Source organism: Lepidochelys kempii, chromosome 23 (genome assembly GCF_965140285.1).
Source record: "Lepidochelys kempii isolate rLepKem1 chromosome 23, rLepKem1.hap1, whole genome shotgun sequence".
In the NCBI taxonomy this organism is placed as follows: Eukaryota; Metazoa; Chordata; order Testudines; family Cheloniidae; genus Lepidochelys; species Lepidochelys kempii.
This window is the reverse complement of record NC_136402.1, coordinates 3,501,010-3,527,242: the sequence shown is the minus strand read 5'-3', so window position 1 is coordinate 3,527,242 and position 26,233 is coordinate 3,501,010. Positions and strand designations below refer to the sequence as shown.

At 58.0% G+C, this 26,233-nt stretch overlaps 1 protein-coding gene across 3 annotated transcripts in view; it reads left to right on the top strand.

The window, feature by feature from the left end:
* Positions 1–26,233, top strand: part of LRFN1 (leucine rich repeat and fibronectin type III domain containing 1) — a 56,019-nt gene that overhangs the window by 14,403 nt on the left and 15,383 nt on the right. The window contains exons 1-2 of one of the 3 annotated variants that reach the window (XM_073321757.2): positions 23,152–23,266; positions 23,951–24,008. The exons of 1 other annotated variant lie outside the window; for it this stretch is intronic. The gene's annotated coding sequence lies outside the window, so the exon portion shown is untranslated. Of the gene's footprint in view, positions 1–23,151; positions 23,267–23,950; positions 24,009–26,233 lie in introns of those variants that run through there. One more of the 3 variants, XM_073321756.2, reaches the window with a different exon arrangement.

Below are 26,233 nucleotides of genomic sequence, written 5' to 3'. Positions count from 1 at the left end.
CACTAGGGGCTGATTGCTATCCCCTCATTGTCCCCTGGTGCTCCCCGTCTGTCTGTCTGGATCCATCTGCTGTCCCTTGGCTCACCCGTCAATTGTAAGATCTCTGGGGCACACTCTGTGTTTGTACAGCTCCTAGCACCCAATCCGTGACCGGGGCTGCTAGGCACTATGTGGAAACATAGGACTGGAAGAGACTGCCTGGGTCTTGGAGCCCAGTCCCTGCTATCACAGCCGGCCTCATGAAATCATCCCGTTCATAAATGGATCAAGGCTATAACAGGGTTCAAAAAAGGAACTAGATAAGTTCATGAAGGATAGTGGCTATTAGCCAGGATGAGCAGGGACGGTGTCCCTAGCCTCTGTTTGCCAGAAGCTGGGAATGGGCGACAGGGGATGGATCGTTTGATGATTCCCTGTTCTGTTCTTTCCCTCTGGGGCACCTGGCATTGGCCACTGTCGGAAGACAGGACACCAGGCTAGATGGACCTTTGGTCTGACCCAGTCTGGCCATTCTTAAGCTTTGCATTCCCCCCACTCCTCGCGGCTGCCTGTTCTAGAACTTCCCTCCCCTGATAGTTAGAAACCGTCCTCTCTAGCCTCCACTGAACCCTGGCTGGTTTATCCCCAGTTGTGTTTGTGCCAACATCATCCCTGAACCCCAATAGCTCTTCTCCCTGCCTGGCGTCTCCCCTCCGGATGCGTTTCAGATCCCAGACTGTGTTTGAGGCGGGGCAAGCCCAGATCGTTCAGTCTCCTTTCTAAGATCAGTTCTCCGGTTCCCGGATCATCCGAGCAGCCCTGGGCTGCCCCTCTTCCTGTTGGAATTCATCTTCCTTGGGGACGGGTGCCCCGAACTGGGCACAGGATTCCATCGTGCGAAGACCCAAAATCTCCTCTTGAGAGCTGGCTGACGTTTCTCCAGGAGGCAAAATGTGGGTCGGTCAAAATCAAACTCTCCGGTGGGAAACGGTCGATTTTGACTAAGCTGCCGGTGGAGGTGAGGGTATAGATGTGACTTTAACTTGCGCCATGGAGGTTACAAAATGATCCATGACTTATCTCCAGGAAGATCTGGCATTGGGGGAAGCTATCGTGAGTCTGCTGTTTAGATGCACTTTTGTTTGTAGTGGAGGCAAAGCCTAAATGTTTCTGCTTGTCCGTTGGGAAGCCAGACTGGAGAAACGTAGCCTGGAATCGACTCACTTCAACATGCGGCTTCAGACAGGGGAAATCTGGTTTGGAAATGTTGCCACAAATTGGTATCTCCATGTAAAATGTCAGCCACAGCAGAGACCTATTATTATTATTAATCCTGTTTATCATGGTAGCACCTCGGAGCCCCAGTCATGGAGCAGCCCCCATTGTGCCGGGTGCTGTGCATTTGTATTGCTATTAGGTGTATTATGGTAGCACCTCAGCACTCCAGAGATGGACCAGCCCCCATTGTGCTGGGCGCTGTACATTTGTATTGCTATTAGGTGTATTACGGTGGCACCTCAGAGCCCCAGTCATGGAGCAGCCCCCATTGTGCCGGGCGCTGTGCATTTGTATTGCTATTAAGTGAATTATGAGAGCACCTCAGTGCCCCAGTCATGGAGCAGCCCACATTGTGTCAGGCGCTGTACATTTGTATTGCTATTAGGTGTATTACGGTAGCACCTCGGCGCCCCAGTCATGGAGCAGCCTCCATTGTGCCGGGCGCTGTGCATTTGTATTGCTATTAAGTGAATTACGAGAGCACCTCAGCACCCCAGTCATGGAGCAGCTCCCATTGTGTCGGGCGCTGTACATTTGTATTGCTATTAGGTGTATTACGGTGGCACCTCAGAGCCCCAGTCATGGAGCAGCCCCCATTGTGCCGGGCGCTGTGCATTTGTATTGCTATTAAGTGAATTACGAGAGCACCTCAGCACCCCAGTCATGGAGCAGCTCCCATTGTGTCGGGCGCTGTACATTTGTATTGCTATGAAGTATATTACGGTAGCACTTAGGCACCCCAGTCATGGAGCAGACCTCATTGTGTCGGGCACTGTACATTTGTATGGCTAGTAGGTGTATTACGGTAGCACCTCAGAACCCCAGACATGGACCAGCCCCCATCATGCCAGGTGCTGTACTTTTTTATTGCTATTAGGCTGCTTTGGACTCACTGTTTGATAATGAAAAATGTCCAACTGTAGCCATCAAAATGTCGACTTTTTTTTTGTTTCCAAATTAAGGTTTTTCAGGACTTTTCGTGTGGTGAAAATGTTTCAGTTTGTTTTGACTTTTCGGACCCAATTCGGAAGGAAAATAACTGTCAGCATTTAGGACGTTTCCAGAGGGTGGACATTTCATTTTCTGACTGTATACACTCCTACGCAAACCCTACCAATGATCATAGCCTTGACAGGCAGACAAACACACAGAGAATCCCTCAGTTTCACCTAACACTTTCCATCCATAGATCTCCAAGCGCTTTCCATTGGAGGCCAGTCTCATTCTCTCCGCTTTACAGAGGGGGAAACTGAGTCACAGAGAGGGGAAGGTCAGCGGCCGAGACAGGAATAAAACACAGGTCTCTTGAATCCTGTACGCTGCCCACTAGCTCATGCGGCCACTCTAAAGCTGCCCGCGTTTCAGCAAAGCTTTTCCTCTCCGCTGGCATCTCTCCAGATCCTGCTCGCCTCGCAACCTCGGGAGATCTTTTATCCAGGGCAGGAAATAGCAGACTTCCCGGGCAGTGATGCTAGCATAATGCAGCAGATTGGGTTTCCATTCAGTTGCATTTTTCAGGGGCCCAGGGAACCGTTTATGGGCCAGGAATAAAGTGAGATTCGCTTCCTTTGCTTTATTTCCATCATCAGGGACTGGAAATCAAATCAGGAGGCTGGACTGTGGTTCTGACCTGGAACTGGCTTGCTGGGATGTTAACCCCAAATAATACCTGTGAAAATCTCAGAGAAGGATGGGGCTTGTGTGTAAGTCCTGGAAACCAGGATTCCTGGGTTCCATTCCCAGCTCAAGAAGGGGAATAGCGTCTAGGGGGTTAAGGCAGAAGCACTGGGAATTAGGATTCCTAGGTTCTGTCCCTAGGTCTGCAAGGGGAGTGGGGTCTAGTGGTTAGAGCAGGGGCCGTGGGCGTCAGGACACCTGGGCTCTTTTCCTAGCTGTGGGAGGTCAATGGGGTCTAGTGATTAGAGCAGGAAACTGGAGGAGCAGGACTCCTGGGTTCTATTTAGAAAGCTGGGAGAGAGCAGGGTCTAGTGACTAGAGCAGGGGCGGTGGGAGTCAGGACTCCTGGGTCCTATCCCCAGCTCTGCCATTGTATGACCTGGTGCAAGTCCCTTGCCCTCTCAGTGACCCCGTCTCTGCAAAGGGGCTAAGGCTGTTCCAGGTGGGATATCTGCAGCAGGGGGCTAGGCAGGCCTTGCCAGATGAGGCCGATGCCTGTTTGTTAACCCTTTCCCAACTGGAAGCTCTGCAGCTCCTAGCCAGTGCTCCAAGCATCCGGCGGAAAGGAAAGTCTGGACGAGGAAGCGTGTCACTGGGGATTTATGAATGATGATTATTATTATGCGTGTCCAATCAGGGAGGAGAAAGGAGCCCACGTGGCTTGAGTGATCAGTCACTCCCTCAGATCTCACTTCCACTAGTGTATCTCCATTGCCTCCTGATTGATGCCAGGGTGAGAGGGGAATCAGCCCCATTGACTCGGATGGAGCTACGGCCCATTCATACCAGCTGGGGATCTGGCCCCTAGACTCCAACAAAGCTACAGCGGGTGGGAGCAGGGCCAGCCGCGGAGTCACATTCCCCCTCCCCCACCGTAAAGCCCTGTGCCCCCCACTCGGTGGCTGCGGCCGCTTGGTGAGCTGAGGGTATCCAGGCCACCTCCGTCCTCTCCTGAGCTGCGGCCAGCAGCCAGCCCGAGGGGTCCAAAACCGACCCTGCACCAGGATCATTAGGAGCTTGAAACAGAAACGCCAGCCAAGCCGGGGCAGGGGACCTGTAAATCCCCCTGCAGAAACCAGCTTCTTCGTCAGCCCGGCCTGTGCTTCCATCCTCCCAGCACTGCTGAGCGCTGTGATGGAGCCAGTTGCCCCCTCCACCTGGCCCGGGAGACGTCTTCCTGCCAGGGCCAGGGGCAGCAGGACCAGAACCAACCCTCCACCCTTCCCCAAGCTTCGAGCTCACCCGAGCAGAACCGGCCAGGGAATTTCCCAGTGAATCGACTGCCATCGAAAATCCTGGTGCGTCTAAGTGGAAAGTCTTTGCAACAGGGGGTCGGATTGGAGGGCTGTCCCGAGTCGGTGGGGAGGCGAAGAGTTGAGATCTTCGAAACGCTGCCTCGGGACATTTTGGAAATGAAAAACCCCGGCTCAGAAGGACATTTTGGTTCCAGGCGTAAGCGAATCGGGCTGGAAACCAAGATGACAAGAAGGGAAAAGGTCCAAATCCAAAGAAAACGTTTTGAAAAACAGCGATCTGACCGTTTCGATTGATGGGAACCGAAACGTGGGGGGGGGTTTGTTTTTGTTTTTTCCATTTGTGGAAATTTTGGAGATTTCGACGCTTCGTCCTGGTTTGGAGGGTCCAAATTTTCGAGCTCTCAAAAACATTCACAGGGTGGAACAATCAGGACCCTCCCCACTCAATTCTTTAACTCCTGTTCCACCCCCAAGGGGAGCTGAGGGGCAGAGAAGCCGCACAGCACAGTGTGCCCCAGCCATACCCTCGGTCCACCCTTTATGGGCCCTGGGGGGGCAGAGAATAGCCACAGCACAGGGTGCTCTGGCCACGCCCCCGATCCCCCCCAGGCTGCGGGCAGGGCCCTTGTGCCGGGGTTGGGGATCCTGCCCAGGGTGGTAGGTCTCAGGGGTCCAGTCCCATCCCCAAAGCGTTACTCAGAGCCCAGCCCAGGGCAGGAGCTACGGAGGCGATCGAGCAGCAGGGGAAGCACCGGCTTTGCTTGCGCCCCTCTTTGGTACGGCTACTGCGGCAGAAGTGTCAGGGCGAAATGGAGGCCGGGGGCCGCCCAGGCCGCAGGGTCACCTGGCCGTCTGGTCCTGTTGCAAGCTGGAGAGATCAGGGCGTGAGTCTCTTTCCTCTCCCCACCCTCCCCGCCAAGGAGAGAGCTGGCGGCTGCGGGGAGGGGAGGGGATCAAGCAATGCGGACTCAGTCCCTTGCCCGCCCCGTGCCCGGCACTCGGGGGAGGCACAGCGGGGTCAGCCAGAGCGCCCCTGCCCACAGCCGGCTGCCCCTCAAACAAAGGGGATTTTCTGCTCCATTTCCTGGCTCACGGACGGATGCTGGCGCTCGTCCGCTGGCTCTGCACCCACCTGCTCCCCTCCCTGGCTTTGCCGGAGCGCCCAGAGGCCATCCTCTGCAACCCAGCGCGGGGCCGGGGGCCCGGGCACGGGAGCAAGGCTGCCGTGCATGGGGCAGCCCTTCCCTGCGCAAAACTCCGGGGGTTGCTGTACCCCAGGTTAGGCCGGGCTGTGCCCGCTGGGCATTGGGCACCAGGGCCCTGCCACGAACGACAACCGGACAGGGGGGCTCCACCCTCCGTGTGGCCTGGGATCTCACCCTGGCGGGCTGGGGCTGTTCCTCCCCCTTTTGCAGCATTTGTGGTGCCGATATAGTAGCCTTGCAATGAGCCTCTCCCAGCACCGGCCCATGCCGGCTTCACGCTTCAGGCATCCACCCGCCCTGACTGTGTCTCCCCTGACCCGCTGTCTGGGTGACCCATGCATCATGCAGGGATCTTTTATAACCCAGGACCTGTCCTGGCCACCCCCATGCAACCACCAGCAGCTTGGCGCTGGGTGGGCAGGTACCGCGCTGCCCATTCATGGGCACTGGCTCCCTGGACTGGCTCCCTGGACTTTCCACTCGGGACCTGGGCCTTTCTAGGTTGCCCAGTTCTCTCCTGACCCCCTCTGACAGCTGGGCCGAATGGCAGAGTCAGGACTCCTGGGTTCTATCCCCCGCTCAGGGGTGAGGGGAGTGGGGTTCAGTGGTTAGAACCGGGTGGGCTGGCAGTCAGGCCTCCTGGGTTCTATCCCCAGCACTGGGTGAGGAGTGGGGTCCAGTGGTTTGAGCAGGGGGGATTCAGAGCCAGGCCTTCTGGTTGTCTTTCCTAGCTCTGCGTGACCTTGGGCAAGTGTCTCTACCCCCACCCACTCCGTGCCTCAATTTCCCCATCTGTAAAGTAGGGCTAATAATCTCGCTCTGTCTTTGTACAGAGCTTTGGCGGCTAGCCAGGCACAGTCCCAAGGAGCACTCGTGCTGCCCAGAGAACAGGCTTTCAGGCATCTGTCCGTCGAGCAGGGCCTAGGAGTCAGAACTCCTGGGTTCAGTTCCAAATTCTGGGTGACCATGGTCCTGCCATTTCCCCCTTGGAGGTAAGAAATTGGCTTTCTCCTTCCGGGCATTGCAAGTGGCCTCATTGATTGGGGATTTGGTCCTTAATTCTTTGAGAGCCTCGGTGTCGAGGCGCAGGACGGCCTGTGCCACGCAAAGGTCCATTTGAAGACGAATAGTAAGGCGTTGTCATTATTCATTTAAATAGACAGGGCTCTCCAGAGCATGGGCCGCATCCCCAGCTGTGAAATCGGGCGTAGCTCCACTGGACTCAATGAGGCCAGATCTCTGCTGGCGTGAATCCGATGATGTCACTGGCCATCAGTGGAGGGTTTGGGCCTGAGTGTCTGGCTTCCAAGGGATGGGTCCTTGCACACCTGGGAAGAGCCAGTGACCTGAATGGGCAGCTCCCCATGCAGAGTTGCTCTTGTGTGTCAGCGGGCAGGGGCAGGCTGGTTGTTTTGAAATCTGCTTCCTCTACGTGGAGACCTTCCCTTGGCTGCAACAGGACTGGAGGGGAGCATGAAAGGTGAAATTTTGCCCCCCAGGGCAGAGGGAATCCCTCTGGAGCCCAGCCAAACAGCAGGTTAGTCCCAAAGCTGGGGCTAGAGCCCGGCTGGCCTGATTTATTGCACCTTGCTCCAACCACTAGACCCCGCTCCCTTCCTAGAGCTGGGATTAGATCCTGGGAGCCCTGACACGTGCCCACCCTGCTCTAACCAACAGATATCTCTCCTCTCCCAGAGCTGGGGATAGAACCCGGGAGTCCTGACTCCCAGCCCCCCCTGCTCTAACCACTAGACCCCTCTTCCTGCCCAGATCTGGGGAGCGAACCCAGGAGTCCTGGCTCCCAGGCTGCCCTGCTCTAACCACTAGACATCGCTCTTCTCCCAGAGCTGGGAATAGATCCCAGGAGTCCTGACTCCCAATCCCTTACCCATTACTAGACACCAGGTCCTTCCAGAGCTGGTATAGAACCCAGGTGTCCTGAGCCCTAATTCTTTGCTCAGACCACTAGACAAATGCTTTTTTTCCCATAGCCAGGAATAGAACCCAGGAGTCCTGATTCCACGCCCCTCCCCCCGGACTCGACCCACATTTGCCTTAAGTCACTATTTGCTGAATGCTAATATTTAAATACAGACAAAGACTCTGGAAGTGGGGTACAGCGGGCCATGGGGGGGATGAAGGCAGTGAGGTCAGATGGTGCTGTTTTAGCCTCCCCCCCCCAGTCCCGCTTGCATTGCATTGCATTTCTCCGCTTGTTTTGGTATTTCTGTTTGTCAAACAATGTTTATATTAAAACAACGGCTCATTAAAATTCCCTTTTCCTGCTTGGAGATTTTTATTATTATTTATTTTTTAATTGGATTCCTGCCTCGTGCTGCCCTTTAAAAAAATTGTGTTTATACAAAGAAGCAAAGTGAGTCGAGTTTGTTTTCCAGAGGTTTAACCTTTGTCCAATTATTATTTATTATGAATCGTTATTAATTATGACTACATCATAATTAATAACCTTTGGGTAGATTTTCATTTCCGTGAGTATTTTCCTGGCTTGTTGGGTCACTTGGTTTTGGGTTGTGTTTCTTTGAGTTCCTGAAATAAATATGTAAATCGATAGATGGATAGATAGAGGTATGTGAATGGAGATAGGAAGATGGGTGTCTATGGGGAGCGATGGAGGGGTGTGTATGGGGATGGACGGATGGGTGGATGGATAGAGGGGTGTGTATGGGGATGGATGGATGGAGGAATGGAGGGGTGTGTACTGGGGTGGATGGACAGATGAATAGAGGGATGTGTATGGGGATGGATGAACCGGTGTGTATGGGGATGGATGAAGGGATGGAGGGGGGTGTATGTGGATGGATGGATAGTGGTGTGTATAAGGATGGATGGATGGGTGGATGGATAGAGGGGTGTGCATGGGGATGGATGGACGGATGGATAGAGGGATGTGTATGGGGATGGAGGGATGGATGGATAGAGGGGTGTGTATGGGGATGGAGGGATTGATGGATAGAGGGGTGTGCGTGGGGATGGACAGATAATTTTAAGACATCTTTTATTCGTGGCAACATAAGATCGCTGCTTGGATAGTCTTTGCCTGGCTTCCAGATGCAGGGTGTCGTGAAAGGCTCTTACAATGAACATGTGGGTCAGGCCTTCAGCTGGTGTAAATCAGCAATGCCTTCCATGGGAGCTGCCCCCATTTTCACCAGCTGGGGATTGGGTTCCGGTGCCTTTCGGCAGTTGAGGGTTGAGTAAGGGGGGTACATCCAGGAGAAGAGGAAGAGAGACGGGGGGATTCTGAGAGCTGGTTCCACTGTTTCTCTGCCAGTGTAAATCAGGAGTCGCTCCGCAGCCGACACACTGGTGCAAATCTGGTGTGACTGAGCTGCAAACAAAGACCCCCGGTTTTTGCGTCGCACAGGGGCCCCGGGCGCTCACGTTCCGCAGCCCACCGTGGGTGTGAAACCCTCCCATTCAGATCCAGTGGTGTCGCACGTCCAGTTTGCACTGGTGTGAAGGACGGCACGCGGCGCTCCCCAACCAGCGTGGCTAACTGGTTCCACCCCAGGCGAATTGGTGCTCGCTACTCAGCCCCCCATCACCATGTCCACTCAGCCGCGGCCTCGGGACGTCTCCTTGGCCCAGAGAGCAAGACTTCACATTCCTGCTCCCACCCTGGGAGAGCTGGCTGGGAGGGAGGCAGTGTGGCCCAGTGGGGAGAGCCCTGGGCTGGGACTTTTAGTCCCAGCTCTGCCTGCTGGGTGACCTTGGACAAGTCACCCCTCTCAGTGCCTCAGTTTCCCCATCTGTCAAATGGGGATAATGCTCCTTACCCCATTTCATCCCCAGCTCTCCTTCTCCCACCTGCCCACTCCTTTCCTTTCTGAGGATGGCCAAGAGATCAAAGCAATGACCAGATAAACGAGGATGGGGGCAGTGTCCTGAGTGAATCCTGACCCTCGGCAGTGGGGGTAGAAAGTCATTGGTGTCATTGGTGACTGCCTTCAGGGCGTAGGGGTGAATCCCTTAAAATGGGTGTGGGCCTATCGCATGGGAACATACCGAATGGTTCCTGCTTCTTTTGGTGGATTATTATTAGCTAGCACCTAGAGGCCCTTGCCAGCTCAGGGAGTGGCCCCCCGACAGGCCAGGTGCAGCATAGGCCCCTGCCCAGAGAACTCACAGTCTATGGAGACAGAAGACAGGAGGAGAAACTGAGGCACAGAGCAGCGCAGTGACTTGCCCCAAGTCACCCGGCAGCTCAGTGGCAGAGCCAGGACTGGGACCCAGGCGTCCTGAAGCCCAGCCCTCTGGGTCATGCCACGTGCGCAGGGCTCAGCTCTCCTACTGCCTGCCCTCTGTGCCGGCTGAGCGGTCCCCCCACCTTGTGAGTCGAGTGGCCCTGGAAGTCGTTGGAGGTGTGCGGAGGGCGCCCGGCTGTGATGCCAGCCCCGTGAGTCGCTCCGGCCTGGGGCTGTGTGTTTATGGAGCTCGCAGCCTACTCGGAGAGCCCGGCCGGCATCTGGGCTGCCCATTCTCTTTGCAAAACCTGGCTCGTTTGTCTTCTCTACGCGGCTCTCGGCTACGGGGACACCGGCAGGCGGTGGAGAGAGGGGAGCCGAGGCAAGCCCTGGCTGCAAGCTTCAGGGAAGCGAGGCCTGTTCTATGCAGCCAGACCTGGGATGTCCTGATTGGTCCGGAGCCAGAAGGAGCTGGGGGAAGGATGGCCTAGTGGTGAGGGAGCCAGTTGGGTGACTGGGATCCTGGGTGAAGGCAAGCAGGACGAGTGGCAGGAGCTTGGGAGCTGGGAACCGAAGCTAGGGGTCACCGCTGGTGTCAAGGTCAGCAATACCAGGTACCAGGTCAGGGTTGGGGGGGCCCCGGGAATCGATCGGGAATCAGGCTCCTAGTCAGACCTGAGGTCAATGCCGGGAGCTCAGAAGCAGGGTGGTCACAGCAGCTAGCTGGAGACCCCCATTGCTACCTGGACTCTTCCTGGTAGGCCCCTTATATAGGATCAAGGAGCCAATCGGGATTGCCAATACAACTGTCAGTCAGATCACTCAAGGAGGAACTTCCTGTGGCGTGCCGCCTCTGAGGAGGGCGGGGAGCAGGGTGGTGTTGGCGGTCCTGCATTCAAGTCCCACCAATCCTTACACTTCGACCTGGATCCCTCAAAAGAGAGCTAGGCCTCTCCTCCCCAAGGGGCTGATTCCCATGGGAGTTAGGCACCTAAATACCTTTGAGGAGCCGGGCCTCTGAAATGAGGATAATTGCCTGAATTGGGCCCCTGCCTGACCTCCCGGGGGTATTATGGGGATAAATACCTTAAAAGCTTGTGAGGCATTTGGATATTACAGTCGTAGGCTCATAAAAACCCCTAAGATGGGTACATAGCTCCCAGAACAGCCACGTAGGTTGACATACTAGGGAAGAGCTGTGTGTGTCTAGTGCGGTGCACCGAGGATTGTGTTGGAATTCCAAGCTGTCACTGCAGGCGTGAAGGGGTTTCCCGGATCCTGCTGCCAAGCTAGAGGGCTTTGTAGGGAAGCGTGAGATCAGATTCAATCGGCAGCGAGCCACCGACAGCAAGGTGAAGTGAATTACGCCCCTCTGCCTTAGTGAGCAGCCTGCTTTGTCTCTCTCTGTTTTGGGGTTCTTGAGTGTTAAGGGTCTGGATTGTGAGAAATAAAGTCATGTTAAGTTGCAACCTTCCCACAAGAGTGTTGCATGTTTTTATCTAACTTCTCTGGGCGTCCGCTGGGAACACAACATCTAGCTTCCAGGATTGCTAAGTGGGGCTGTGACTCCACCCACAGGGGCTTTGCCAGCTATTTCCAGAGTCCTGAAATTAGAGTTGGGTGACATTTTTTGTGCATATCTCTTTTTTGGGCTGAAAAATACAGATTTGGGGCCATGGAAACAACTGGGAACACCAGCATGGTTTTGGCACTTTGTTTTGGTTGAATTAAAAAAAAAAATCAGAAGGCCGTTTTGTTTGGCGTTATTATGTTTTGATTTTGCATTTTGGAATTTCGCTCCGATTTCCTGAAAAAATGAACCCATGAAAAATAGGTTAAAAACCCTCAAAAATGGAAAGTTTTGCCACTGGGGTAGCTGGGAAGTCCACCTCGTTCTCTGCTTAAACAGGGGTGGGCCCAACCGCAAGGGAAGTTGTCAGTCCAACCTTCCACAGGGTGGTACTTCGAAACCTAGGACTGGAAGGGACCTTGAGAGGACTCGAGTCCAGTCCCTTGCACTCAAGGTAGGACTCAGTATTATCTCGACCATCCCTGACAGGGGTTTGTCCAACCTGCTCTTAAAAATCTCCAATGAGGGAGATGCCACAACCTCCCTGGGCAATTTATTCCAGTGCTTCACCACCCTGACAGTTAGGAAGTTTTTCCTAATGTCCAACCTAAATCTCCCTTGCAGCAATTTAAGCCCATTGCTTCTTGTCTGATCCTCAGAGATTAAGAAGAACAATTTTTCTCCCTCCTCCTTATAACAACCTTTTAGGTACTTGAAAACTGTTATCGTGTCCTCTCTCAATCTTCTCTTCTGCAGACTAAACAAACCCAGTTCCTTCAATCTTCCCTCATAGGTCATGTTTTCTAGACCTTGAATTGTTTTTGTTGCTCTTCTCTGGACTTTCTCCAGTTTGTCCGCATCTTTCCTGAAATGTGCTGCCCAGAACTGGACACAATCCACCAATCGAGGCCTACTCAGCGCGGAGTAGAGCAGAAGAATTAATTCTCGTGTCTTGCTTACAACACGCCTGCTAATACGACCCAGAAGGATGTTCACTTTTTTTGCCGCAGTGTTACACTGTTGACTCATATTTAGCTTGTGATCCACTCTGACCCCCAGGTCCCTTTCCGCAGTGCTCCTTCCGAGGTCGTCGTGTCCCATTTTAGGCCCAGGTTCTAATCCCCATACCCCCTCTTGCTAATCCTGCTCATGAAATTATCAAACCCTTCTCGAACGAGGGGGGAGATTTTGTTCAAAGGCACAGTGGCTCTGGGTGGGGGTGGGGATGGCATCTCCCAGCTACCTGCCTGACCTCCCTGGCTTCGAAAGACCTCCCCCGCCCACGCCACCGGCTGGAGGTTGCACAGGAGATTGGCAGCAGAGCCCCACCACGGGGCTGCCTTGTCTGGCATTAGGGTGGCCAGGTGCCCAGTTTTCCACCGGAAAGTCTGGTCATAAAGGGGACCTGACTGTGTCTGGTCAGATCTACTGACCGGACACCCAAAGTCCGGTTACTGTGGGCGGGAGAGGCGCCGGGTCATCACCCGCGCTAGCCCCTACTCAGCCGGGACCGTCTCCTACTTTCGTCGGGCAGCTCCCAGACCCAGCTCCACAGGCAAGTCCCCCCGGACGGAGGAGGGGGGGAAAAAGCAGCTAGTGACGGGGGGGGGGGGAGATGAGTGGATGGGCGGGGCCTCGGGGGAAGAGGTGGGGCCTTGGGGGGGGGGAGAAGCGGGGCAAGGGAGGTTCCCGCTCTCCTGCTGGGGTGTCCAGTTTTTAAATATTACCAAATTGGTCACCCTACCTGGTATCGATGCGCCAGGTGGCACGTGGCAGAGCGTGGGCATGAGGCCAACCGGAGGGCTCCAGGGGCCTGCGTGCGGGAAGCCGCCATGTCGCCATTTGGCCCGGCGGTTGCACCGGGCCGCGTGCGATCAGCCAAGCCAGTGCGCTCGGCTCTCACGCTTTCCTCCTGGCCTTGTGCAGGCCTGCCTGGGTAACTGGAATAGAAACACATCCTGAACGAAATGGCACGGGTCTTCGCCCGTCCTCCCCCGCCGCCCACACCGGCTCCAGAAGCCAGCCGACATCTTGCTGGCTCTGCTAACCTAATTGGAAGCAGCCTAAGGAGGATGACATATGGGTTAATTAAGCCGTGCCCGAAAGGAACAGTTGAAATGGGGAAGATAATTCACTAGGACTGCGTGCGTCCGCGCCACCCCCATGCACGTGCCCCTTGACTCTGCGGGCAGGGAGGTGGCTGGATGCGACAGGGGAAGGAAAGGAGGCTGGATGGCTTGAACTTGGGCCCCCCTAGCAGCAGCCATGGCTCAGGGGCTGGCCCTTGAGGGCGCTGGTTCGAATCCAGCCTGGACTGGCCGTGCCGGCTGCAGGGTTTGTTAGGGGTGAAAAGTTGATGTTCTGTGCTTGCTTCACGGCGTGGCAAAAAGCATCAGACGGGGCCAGATCCTCACTGGAGTAAACTGGCATCACTCTACTGCCGTCCATGCTGGTTTACACCAGCCTCTCTGCCCTTTGCAGCCCTGGTCAAGAGGGAGGAGATCAGATCAAGCGTTGAGAAAAGGGGCAAACCCCACGCGACTGCAACGCGGTGGTGTGATTATCTTTAATAGGAAAATAGAAGCTAATATCAGTTCTTAGACAATCGCGGTTCAGGTCAGCCCTGTGGTTTCTTCGTGATCTCAGTGGAAGGGCATCAGGCAGACAGGGTGTCCAGGAGCATCATTATATGATTCAGAGGACTGAATAAAGAATTACAGACACACGCGAAAAAACCCTTGTCGTTAAAAGAACGTTATGTAGGTTGCAAAGTCGAGGCCTGGGAAAACGACAGGAAATGCCAACTCTGCGACTGCTTGTGCAGTTCTGTGCCCGACCTGCAAGGAGGCAGGGCCCAGAGGACACCAAAGGTGAGATTCCAGTGCGCACGCACGACGGGACAGTGGTCAGGTGCACGGCCACTGTCCCGCTGGCATTGCACCCCAAATACCGCTTGAACGGAGTTTTTTGCAGGGCATTTCCTGCCATTTTTGTTTGTGAAAGGGAAAAATAAGGCGGCTTATGCACCCTTTGCAGGACTTGCAGTCTCAGCCTTCTCTCTTAAGAAACAGGCTTTTAACACCTTGGGCTACAGAACTAGCTATTAGGGTGGCCAGGTGCCCAGTTTTCGACCGGAAAGTCCAGTCAAAAAGGGGACATGACTGTGTCCGGTCAGATCTACTGACTGGACACCCAATGTCCGGTTACTGCAGGCGGGGAAGGCACCGGGTCATCACCTACACCTATTCAGCCGGGGCTGTCTCCTACCTACATCAAATGGCTGCAGCTCCCACCCTGGGCTCTGCAGGCGAGTCCCTCCTGACCCGGGCAGAGGAGTGGGAGGGGAAAAGCAGCGAGCAACAGTGGGGAAGGGAGAAGAGGAGTGGATGGGGCGGAGCCTCAGGGGAAGAGGCGGGACAGGGGTGGGGTCTCGGGGGGAGGAGGCGGGGCAGGAGAGCATCCGGTTTTTAAATATTACCAAGTTGGCAGCCATATGCTGTCTCCATGTGTGGTTGGGAGAGGCCAAAGTGAGGGGCTGGGCTGGGGCTGGGAGTACAGGGGGAAGTCAGCCCACCTATCCCCACCACTTATTCCCCCCAGGTGCTCTGGCAATTCCCGTGCATTCCCAATGCAGCATCTACGTTGGTGTTGTTAGCCCAGGTTTAGAACGGTCCTGTTCTGTTGTTAATTTGTCAAGTATTATTTTATTAGGTGGCGGGGGGGCTTAGTGGTCAGAGCCCTGAACTGGGACTCAGGCAACCTGGGTTCAAATCCCAGTTCTGCTACTGGCATGTCATCACTGCCCCCCACCCCATGCCTCAGTTTCCCCCCTCTGTTAATGCCTTCTTTGTAAAGTGGTTTGAGACCTACAGCTTCTGATAGGCTGCCAGCACTTCTCGTAGCAATCCAAGTGATAGAAAAGAAAGGGGGATTTGTGATGGCTTCAGCTAACCCTGAATGGAAGTTGCTGTAACAAAGAAAAGGCACTTTCCTGACCCGAGGGTTTTCTCCCGGCCTCATTTCATAGGCCTGCTGCAAGCGATGAGGGCTTAGGGTAACAGGCCTCCTTTTTAATGGAAAGAATTAGGCAACCTAAATACAGGGGTCCCCAGTTATTCTAGGGGGAGCTGGCAAAGAGTCACATAATGAAGGTAAGATTGTCCATCGCTCTTGTACCATCATTTACACCTGGGCAAATCGGTGCGAAACGTTCCCCCTTGGATGACAGTGGTGGGAATGTTTTACTCTCATGGCCGGATTCCCAGCTGATGTCAGTCTGTCTGCAGTTCAGTGCAGGAGCGGAGTTGCTGGGGCGATCGGGGAGAGGGTCAAAAGCCAGACAGATCCTGCGGCGGATGGCAAGAAAGCTACCGCAGAAGGATGGAGATGCGGCGGAAGGATGGGCGGATCGCAGCGTGTGGGCTACGGGTTCCGCACGGGACTTGTGGGGCGTGTCCCCCTCTCGCTGCTGCATGGCTGGTTCAGTGGGGAGAGTGCCCCTGACTGAGCCCCCCTGCTCCCTGCAGCACAGCGCCCCCTAGTGCCACGCTGGGGCATTGGGGGCAGACCTCACTACCAGAGGAGAGCGCCCCCACCTTGTTCCCTGCAGCACAGCGGCCCTTTAACCAGGGCTGGGCGATCCAGGCTTTGGTGCCAGCCGGCCTCCCTTCCCCCAGTCCAGCCACCTGGGTGGCTGGCTGCGGGGGTGGCGTTATTAGCAGTCTGTGCACGGTGCTGCGGGGGGAGACGGGGGGGCGGGGCGGCTCCGGCAGCTGGCGGCTCTGTTTGTCGACAAGCAATCTCACTTTTATCAAGCGCTGATTTTGAGTCAAAGCATGTCAGGAGGAGCTGGGCCCGCTGTGTTATTCCCAGCACGTCCCCGCACCCGCTCGGAAATAACGGGGAAAGGAAGAGGGGGCAGCCCATGGGGCGGAGGGAGCAGGGCTCAAGGGGTCATCACCCAGGCCTAGGATCTCACCCACTGGGGCCGGCTTGATCCTCGATGCTGGTGGCCTCCCATCCCAGCAGGAGGAAAGAGCCCCCTGTCCCGGAGGGATTGTGGGGGGCTGAAAATGGTGCCGGGGGGAGGAGGACACTAATGACTAGGGTGATGGGGGTGGAGGCAAAGGAGTTCAGGGTGGAAGAGAAGGATGAAGTCGAAGGGAAGGGAGGCTGGGAAGAGGATGGGGATGGAAGGGAGGGGTTGGGGAGGGAGAAGAGAGAAATGGTGGGGAGGGCTGGAGTGTGTGCCGGGGGGGAGGCTGGGGAGCTGGGCCTGCAGGGGTGCGGGGGGTTGTGCTCGGCAGCCTGGCGTGTTTCGTGGGGTTGCTGAGCCCCTCTCCCTGGTGGCAGGGGAGCGGGGACCCTCGTGGGCAGTGCCAGGTGGAGGGAGGGGCCCCGCTCTCACAACTGGGGACGGGCGAGGGCTGGGCCCATGCTAGGGTGACCAGGTCTCTGATTTTGGACCGGAACACCCGCTCGACGAGGGATCCTGGTGGCAGTGCTGACCGGGCCGTTGACTGTCCGGTTGGCGGTGTCGTGCAGTGGGGCTGGCGGGTTCCCTGTTAGCCTCTGCGCCGCGTGGCTCCTGGAAGCAGCGGTATGTCCCCCCTCCAGATCCTACGCGTAGGGGCAGCCCCGGGGCTCTGCACGCTGCCCCTGCGTCAAGCGCCGCCCCTGCAGCTCCCATTAGCTGGGAACCATGGCTAATGGGAGCTGCGGGGGCGGCCCCTGTGGGTGGGACAGTGTGCAGAGCCACCTGGCCGTGCCTCCAGGTAGGAACCGGAGGGGGGACATGCCGGCTGCGCCGCCCAGAGCCTGCACCCCTGAGCCCCGCCGCCCATATGCTCCAACCCTCTGTCCCAGCCCTGATCCCCCTCCTGCCCTCTGAACCCCTCAGTCCCAGCTCTGAATTTGACATCAGGCCTGTGCAGCATAGCCCTGGGTGGCAGGGAGCCCCTGGGGGTCCCGGGGCGGGGCAGGCTGACAGCCAGGGAGCTCACAGGGTCTGTCCTGATCCTGTCGCTTTGGTTCCTCTCAAGCCCACCCTGGCCCCTGTGCTCTTTCCCTTCCAGCCTGAGCCCGCTGGATAACGGCTCCATCCCTCCCAGTGCTGCTGCCATGCACCAGAGGGGGGCGCTGTCTTCCCCAGGCCCATCAGGCTTTGCTCTCTCCCCACTGAAATCAGCTGCTCCTGCCCTCCCAGTCTGATGGGGCAGGGGGTGAATCGGGCCAAGCTCAGTAGGGCGTCAGTGCCAGGCCCCCAGCTGAGTCCCCGAATGTAGCCACCTCCTTCCCCTTCTGGCCTGCTGTCTCCCCGTAGCCACCCCCAGCTGCTTCCCCTTCCCCACCCCAGATCCCACTGCCCCAGCTCCCTCATCACAGGCGTCCCCAGGCTGGCGAGACAGGGGCTCAGGGTGGGACGGGGGGGGTTAACCCGTGACGCCTCAGTGCTGACCCCGGGCAGGATGGGGGGGCCGGGCTTTGACACCCCACCCTGGCCTGTTGGTGCTAAGAGGCTTTGGCTAAAAGGGCCTTGCTGGGAATGAGGCCGATCGGGCCTCATGCCGGCGAGAGCGAGCGAATCGGTGACAATAGGAGGGAAAAAACAACCCATCTGATCCCCCTCTCTGCCAGCCCCCCCTTGTCGTCCCCCCCCCCCCCCACGATCGCCTCGCCTTATTGCCGAAATTGAATACAAGGTGCATTAGCCACATCAGCTTGACCGAGGGCCCTGGAGCCGGCGGCTCTGGTAGGGAGGGAGCCAGGAAGCTCAATAAGGATTCGGATATTAAATCCACCTCCCAGCCTGGCAGATAAGGGCTGAAATATGCCCCCTTTCCCCCTTCCCCGCCCAGCCCAGGCAGCTGGCAGGTCCCGGCGAAGGGAGTCCAGACAGGTTGGGGGCAGGTGAGTAGATTTTGACCCTGTGCCCAGGGCCTTGTTCTCTGGCAGCCACTGGGTTCAGCCATCCTGCTAAGCAGGGCTGGACCCCGGCTGGACAGCGGCGGGGAGACGTGATGTGGGGAAGGCTGGCGGGGCTCAGCAGGGGGCGCTGGGCTGCAGGGAGTGGGGCGGGGGCTCAGTGGGGGACGCTGGGCTGCGGGGAGCGGGGCGGGGGCTCAGAAGGGGATGCTAGGATGTAGGGAGCGGGGCGGGGGGCTCGGCGGGGGGCTCTGGGCTGCGGGGAGCGGGGCGGGGGCTCAGGAGGGGATGCTGGGATGTAGGGAGCGGGGCGGGGGCTCGGTAGGAGGCGCTGGGCTGCGGGGAGCGGGGCGGGGGCTCGGCGGGGGGCTCTGGGCTGCGGGGAGCGGGGCGGGGGGCTAGACGGGGGGCGCTGGCCTGCGGGGAGCGGGGCGGGGACTCAGGAGGGGATGCTGGGATGTAGGGAGCAGGGCGGGGGGCTCGGCGGGGGGCTCTGGGCTGCGGGGAGCGGGGCAGGGGCTCAGTGGGGGGCGCTGGGCTGCGGGGAGTGGGGCGGGGGCTCGGCGGGGGGCTCTGGGCTGCGGAGAGCGGGGCGGGGGGCTAGACGGGGGGCGCTGGCCTGCGGGGAGCGGGGCGGGGGCTCAGGAGGGGATGCTGGGATGTAGGGAGCGGGGCGGGGGCTCGGTAGGAGGCGCTGGGCTGCGGGGAGCGGGGCGGGGGCTCGGCGGGGGGCTCTGGGCTGCGGGGAGCGGGGCGGGGGGCTAGACGGGGGGCGCTGGCCTGCGGGGAGCGGGGCGGGGGCTCAGGAGGGGATGCTGGGATGTAGGGAGCAGGGCGGGGGGCTCGGCGGGGGGCTCTGGGCTGCGGGGAGCGGGGCAGGGGCTCAGTGGGGGGCGCTGGGCTGCGGGGAGTGGGGCGGGGGCTCGGCGGGGGGCTCTGGGCTGCGGAGAGCGGGGCGGGGGGCTAGACGGGGGGCGCTGGGCTGCGGGGAGCGGGGCGGGGGCTCAGGAGGGGATGCTGGGATGTAGGGAGCAGGGCGGGGGCTCAGTAGGAGGCGCTGGGCTGCGGGGAGTGGGGCGGGGGGCTCGGCGGGGGGCTCTGGGCTGCGGAGAGCGGGGCGGGGGCTCGGCGGGGGGCTCTGGGCTGCGGAGAGCGGGGCGGGGGCTCGGCGGGGGGCTCTGGGCTGCGGAGAGCAGGGCGGGGGCTCAGGAGGGGATGCTGGGATGTAGGGAGCGGGGCGGGGGGCTCGGTAGGGGGGCGCTGGGCTGCAGGGGGCGGGGGGCTCGGTAGGGGGCGCTGGGCTGCAGGGGGCGGGGGCTCGGCGGGGGGCGCTGGGCTGCGGGGAGGGGGCAGGGGCTCAGCGGGGGGGGGGCGCTGGGCTGCGGGGAGGGGGCAGGGGCTCAGCGGGGGGGGGGCGCTGGGCTGCGGGGAGGGGGCGGGGGCTCAGCGGGGGGGCGCTGGGCTGCGGGGAGCGGGGGGCTCGGCAGGGGGTGGGGGCTCGGTGGGGGGGGCGCTGGGCTGCAGGGAGCGGGGGGCTCGGCAGGGGGCGCTGGGCTGCGGGGAGGGGGCGGGGGCTCAGCGGGGGGGGGCAGGGGCTCGGTAGGGGGGGGCGCTGGGCTGCAGGGGGCGCTTGGCTGCAGGGGGCGGGGGGCTCGGCAGGGGGCGGGGGCTCAGCGGGGGGGGCAGGGGCTCGGTAGGCGGGGGGCTTGGCAGGGGGCGGGGGCTCAGCGGGGGGGGGCGGGGGGCTCGGCAGGGGGCGGGGGCTCAGCGGGGGGGGGCGCTCTGCTCTTTCAGTTGGTACTAGGCAGCCGTGCCGTCTTTCGCACAATATGTAAAATCTAGGTCCTGCTGAAGCCCCCCTGGCTTCTCACCTTCCCGTGGGTTTAGTGGCCTTGTCCCCCGGTGACCCCACGCCGCGGCCCCGGCGCCGGTTAGCTCTGCCCCTGCCGTGCCCAGCCTCGGCCCGACGGTCCCCGTCTAATTCCCCGGATCCGTCGGTGCAGCCTCACCTCTCCCGCCGCCAGCACCAGGGTCTAGATCGAGCCCGCTGCCCCCTGCTGGACGGGGCCAGAGCTGCTCCGACCTTGGGTGGGCCGTGTCGCCCTCTAGAGGCCCCCAGGGGGACTGCAATTGGAAACCCGGTTGATTCCATTTGTTGCCTGTTCCCTTTGGTTTCGGGCCCGAAGCATTCACCTCCCCCTGCCCTGGGATCAGCGGAGAGCTGCTGTTACGTGCTCCTTTATTTCTAGCGCGCCTTCAGTTCACAGGGCCCCCTTGCCAGCGCAGCAGGGCCGGGTTCTGGCCTCAGCTCCGAGAGGCTCAGGGCCCTGGGCAGACACCCTGTCTATCGTCACACAGAGCCCAGAGCACAGGGCGTGGGGTTGTTTCTCAGGCCCTGTTCTGGAATGGGGCAGGGGTGAGTTTGCCTGTTAAATAGCTGCTGTGGCCCCCGTGACCCAGGAGTGGCCGGGCTCCCAGGAAGGGGGCACTCCCTAGGGAAACTGACACTGTGCGCTGCCCAAGGGGCAAGGCCCCACACAGAGCGGGGGAGTGACTTGCCTGCGTTTGCACAGAGCAGGAGAGGTGGGAATAGCTCAAGGACAGACTCTCAGCTCCCCACTCTCCGACCACCAGCCCCCACTCCCCTGCCAGAACTGGGAATAGGATCCAGGAGTCCTGGCTTGCAGCCCCACCAGGCTCTCACCACTAGACCCCACTCCCCACCCAGAGCTGGGAACAGAACCCAGGAGTCCTGGCTTGCAGCCCCACCAGGCTCTCACCACTAGACCCCACTCCCCACCCAGAGCTGGGAACAGAACCCAGGAGTCCTGGCTTGCAGCCCCACCAGGCTCTCACCACTAGACCCCACTCCCCACCCAGAGCTGGGAACAGAACCCAGGAGTCCTGGCTCCCAGCCCCCGGCCCGCCTCTATCCGCGCTCATGTCAACAGTCTCCTGCTCTCTGTTCTCCATGGCTCCTTTTCTGTCTTTGCCTCACGTTAGAGCAGGTGAGGTGGGAGCTCCCTTCCTTTGCAGGCCTGCTCCCCCCCCCTCGCCCTTGTTCCCAGAGCCTTTGAAACAAAGATCCCCCCCGGTCCGAGCGGGGTTGTCATGTCCCCGGGCTCTCGGCAGGTCCCCGGGCTCACTAGACACCCCTTGCTGGGAAGGGCAGCACCATGGGCTCCAACAAGCTCTTTTAGGTGCCACCGTTCAAACACGCGCGCAGCCAGCCCCTGCTGTGCTAAGCCGTGCGGGATCTCCGGCGCTGTGCCATGGCACTGCCAGTCGGGGGCTGTGACGTGACGGTGGAACACAGCTCGCCTGCTGCCGCCGTGGGCATCTCCTCTGGCACGGGCCAGCAGTGGCTTTCAAAGCACGTCACAGAGAGAGCTTGTGAGCAGCCCGAGCTTTAGATGCCCTCTCCCAGGGGGCAGAGCCTGCCCGCCTGCCTGCCTTTCCCTGCCACATCTCCTGCCCCGTGTGAGCCAAAGGGCCCTGTCACCTGGCCCCCTCGTGCCGTCATTGGCAAGGGTATGAGGTGGGCGTGAGACGCTTCTGGATGGTCCCGATTCGCACAGGGTGTGCGAGGGGGAGGAAGGTCTGGGGAAAAAGCTCTAAGATGTCCACCCAGAGGTCAAAGCATCAGGGAGGGGGGAATCCCAGATTCTCAGCAGTGTCAGTTCCCCTCCGCCCCAATCAGACAGAACGGGTCAATCAGAGAACCAACCAAGATGGTCAAAGCTGGCAGTGAAGGTCCCACTGAGTTTCACCTCTCAGACCTTAAGCAGTTCAATTGGGTGTCAACTCTTAAACCTAGTGATGTTCACTAGAACCGTATGAACCATTTCACCACTGAGCCTTTTAGTGAGAACATCCAACTAATGTGCCTATCTCAAACCCCTTCCCCGTGTGCTGAGAGCTTCCCCCACTCACACGTACTCCCCGAAACCCCTGTCCTGCCCTTCGGCTTCATCTGGAGTGGGAAAAACTGAACATTTTGGGTGCTGTCAAATCACTGGGATATTGTACTGAGCTAAATAATCCTGGGTGAGCTCACTGATTGGGACAGTGAGTTCACGGCAACACTGCTTTGATTAATGTCCATGAAACTTCAACTTTCTGGTGATGAATGGATGGATAAATAGGTAAATAGATATTTTGATTCTATGGTTCCTAGGTGCTACATAATACAAATAGCCAGCTAGCTATAATAAAGCAAGAGAAAGATTTGCTAGGGGACTACAGAAGGGATTGGATAGATAAAAGAGAGTTTGTGAAGTACGATGGAAGGATGAACAGAGAGATGGTTAAATCCTTTGGGTGGGTGGGTGGATGGATGGATAAAGAGATGGACAGATACTATGAATAAATAGACAGGAAGAGAGATAGGTAAATGTGCATGAATGGAAGGCTGAAAAGAAGGATAAAGTGGTAGATGAATGGGAGGCTAGCTTGACCCAGGGAAGGTTAAAGAGAGATGGATGAATAGATGGAAGGACGGAGGGATAGATCGTGATGGTTTAATATTGAGGATGGATGGAAGGGTGGGTAGAAGGTAGAACAATGGCTAACTAGTGGGCAGGGTGGGGGGGGCATGGCCAGATTTGGGGCGTGAGTGTGGCCTGAGATGGGCCCGGATTGCACAGGGCGAGTCCAGGGCAGCTGGGCTGTGCTTGTGAGGCATTGCAGGGCCTGGCTGTCGTTGCAGGGTCTGGGGTGGACCTGGCATGGAGAGGGAAGGATGGAAAGATGGAGAGATACCAGGGACGGAAGGTGAGGTAGAAGGATAGAGAGATGAACCGACAGATGGATAGGTCGAGGGGTAGATAAATATTGTGGATGGAGAGAATGGTGGGTAGGAGGAGAGAGAGATAGGAGGAAAGGGTGGATGGATGGATAGGTAGAGCCATGGAAGGTCGGAGAGAGATGGCTGGAGAGATACTGGGGAGGGAGGGATGGATAGAGGGATAAAGAGATGGCTGGATGGCTAGTTAGAGCAATGGATAACTATGGTGGCTGGTTGGAGGGAGATGGCTGGACAGACAGAAGGATGGAGAGATACGGGGGATCCCCTGGCTGGACGCGTAGAAGGAGAAATTCGAGGACAGACAATGTCTACAAGCACTGGAAGGGTGAAAATGACACAACCGCTGTCATGAGCTGCCGTGGCGGGTGAGCCTTGCAGTGCGCAGAGTGCCAGCCACCACTGATTGGGCTAAGGGAGGGACTCCTCCAGCCGCCTGCGGCAGTAGGCTCTTATCCACTGCAGACCAACCCGAGGGCAGACACGCAACACCCAGGGGCCTGAGTCCAGGATCTGAGTTCAAGGCTCTGTACTAATGCACAGCTGAGGGATGGGCGTGATTCCTCCTGATGGGAGAGGGGGGCCTGGGGAAAGCATGGTGGGTCTCTGGAGTTGACCCTGAAGATGGGCAGAATGAGATCTCCCAGGGACCAAAAGGGGCAGTGGCAGAAGGGGCCCCGCAGGGTCCCTAGGAAGAAAGGACTGGAGATCAGGTTAGCAACCAGGTGCCCCAATCATGGCCCAGGCTCCCATTGTGCCAGGTGCTGTATATTTTCTTTTGCTATTAGGTGTATTACGGTAGCACCGAGGCACCCCAGGCTCCCATGGTGCTAGGTGCTGTACATGTTTATGGCTATTAGGTGTATTATGGTGGTGCCAAGGTGTGGCGCTAGGTGCTGTGAGCCACTATGCCATGGAGGGGAGGCCGTGCCACCTCGCCCTCAGGCCCCACCCCCTCCATCTCCGCATGCCCCTGGCCCCTGGACTTGGGGAGGGTGATGATGGGGGCAGGCGGGATGGCTGCTGACATCTCTCTCGCTCTCTCTCCCCAGGCAGTGGCGGTGAAGGCTTGCATGCCCAGCGAGAGGCGGGATGAATTCCTGAGGAGAGGTAATTGCCAATGTGCCATGTGCTGGGTGGGGGCAGGGCGAGGGGGGGAGGGCATGGCCAGATTTGGGGTGCGCGTGTGACCTGAGATGGGCCCAGATTGCACAGGGCGAGCCCAGGGCAGCTGGGCTGTGCTTGTGAGGGCATCGCAGAGCCTGGCTGGCGTTGCAGAGCCTGGGGTGGACCTGGCATGGGTGTTGCAGGGCCTGGTGCAGGCCTGGCACAGGCTTGGCATGGGCCTCGCAGGCTCTGTGCTTGCCAGGCACAGGCCATCTCAGCGGAAGGAGCATTCGGCGCAATGAGCAGCGAGGAGACCCCATTGCCCTGCTGCTGTTCTGAGAAGGCAGGTTAAGAGTCAGCAGTGAGCCCTTGTCACCAAGAAGGCTAATGGCACATTGGTCTGCATTAGTAGGAGCATTGCCAGCAGCTCGAGGGAAGTGATTATTCCCCTCTATTCGACACTGGTGTGGCCACACCTGGAGTATTGTGTCCAGTTTTGGGCCCCCCGCTACAGAAGGGATGTGGACAAATTGGAGAGAGTCCAGTGAAGGGCAACAAAAATGATTAGGGGTCTGGAACACATGAGTTATGAGGAGAGGCTGAGTGAACTGGGGTTATTTAGTCTGCGGAAGAGAAGAGTGAGGGGGGATTTGATAGCTGCTTTCAACTACCTGAAAGGGGGTTCCAAAGAAGATGGATCTAGACTGTTCTCAGTGGTGGCAGATGACAGAAGGAGGAGCAATGGTCTCAAGTTGCGGTGGGGGAGGTCTAGGTTGGATATTAGGAAACACTATTTCACTAGGAGGGTGGTGAAGCACTGGAATGGGTTCCCTAGGGAGGTGGGGGAATCTCCTTCCTTAGAGGCTTTTAAGGCCCGGCTGGACAAAGCCCTGGCTGGGATGATTTAGTTGGGGATTGGTCCTGCTTTGAGCAGGGGGTTGGACTAGATACCTCCTGAGGTCCCTTCCAACCCTGATCTTCTATGATTCTAAAGCTGAACGCCGATGAACGCATGTAGGCCCTTCTCAGACATGTGCTGCATTACCGCTAGGCTAGACACGGGGGGGACCAACTGGCCAGTGTGTGTGACATCTGCAGAGAAGAGGGTCAGGGATGGCCCTGCCTTGGAAGCTTTAACTGAAGCCTTTAACACCTGTGCTGTTAGCCCTGGAACACCCGAGTTCAGTCCTTGGGGTGCCAGCCACAGTGGTGGGCATCTCGCCAATACTTTAAAACATTGCCATTGATTATTGGAATCAGAAGATTCTGTGCTTGACTCCTGGCTGTCTCGCCCAGTCTGTTCCCCGGAGGTTTCAGAGCCCAGAGCAGTGGTTCCTTAACTGGTTTATTTTAGACGGCATTAGGAATACATGAATGGGAACACCGCGCTTTTGGCTGATGAAAGACTAATGCAAGTAAGCCGGCTTTTATTTAAAATGATAATTCATTCGATTTAGACGTACGCAATAGGGTTAGAATATTTTAAAGAATTACTCAGAATTTGAGAGGGTGTTGAGTGATTAACAGCAGGGTTGCAAGGTTCTGTTGCAGGCACGGGCCAGGACCCTATTATGCCAGGGGCTGTACCTTTTTATTCCTATTAGGTGTATTACAGTAATACCTAGGTGCTCCCGTCATGGACCCGGCTTCCATGGCACTACACGCTGTACATTTCTGTTGCTATTAGTTGTATTACGGTAGCACCTAGGAGCCTCAGGCATGCACCAAATCCTCATGGTGCCAGGAGCTGTACGTTTTTTGTTGCTATTAGGTGTTTTACTGTAGTACCCAGGCGCCCCCACTCCTGGACCAGGGCGCCAGGTGCTGTACAGACGCAGAACACAAAGTGGGTCCCTGTCCCAGAGCGCTGCCCGTCTAAGCAGATGAGACAGCCCGAGGGTTGTGTCTTGGGGCGGAGGAGGGTGGTACGTTTGTTATGAGAACGCTCTGCCCCCCCGGCTGATCGGTGCCATGTTAACCGGCCTGATGGCCGTTTGAAGGGATCTGCGGAGGGAAACACCGGCAGGAAATGATGTGAATGGCAATGGCAGGGTAACCCACTTCCCAGACCCTGGAACAGCTGGGTGATGGCTGCCTATCTGGCTATGTCCCAGCTGGCCCGGGCGACTCCTCCCCAGGCTGGCACCCCAGGTTCCAAGGGGATCTGAATCCTGCATTGGCAGCAAACTGCGACAGACCCTTGCTTGTCTACAGGGGGAGCTAATCCA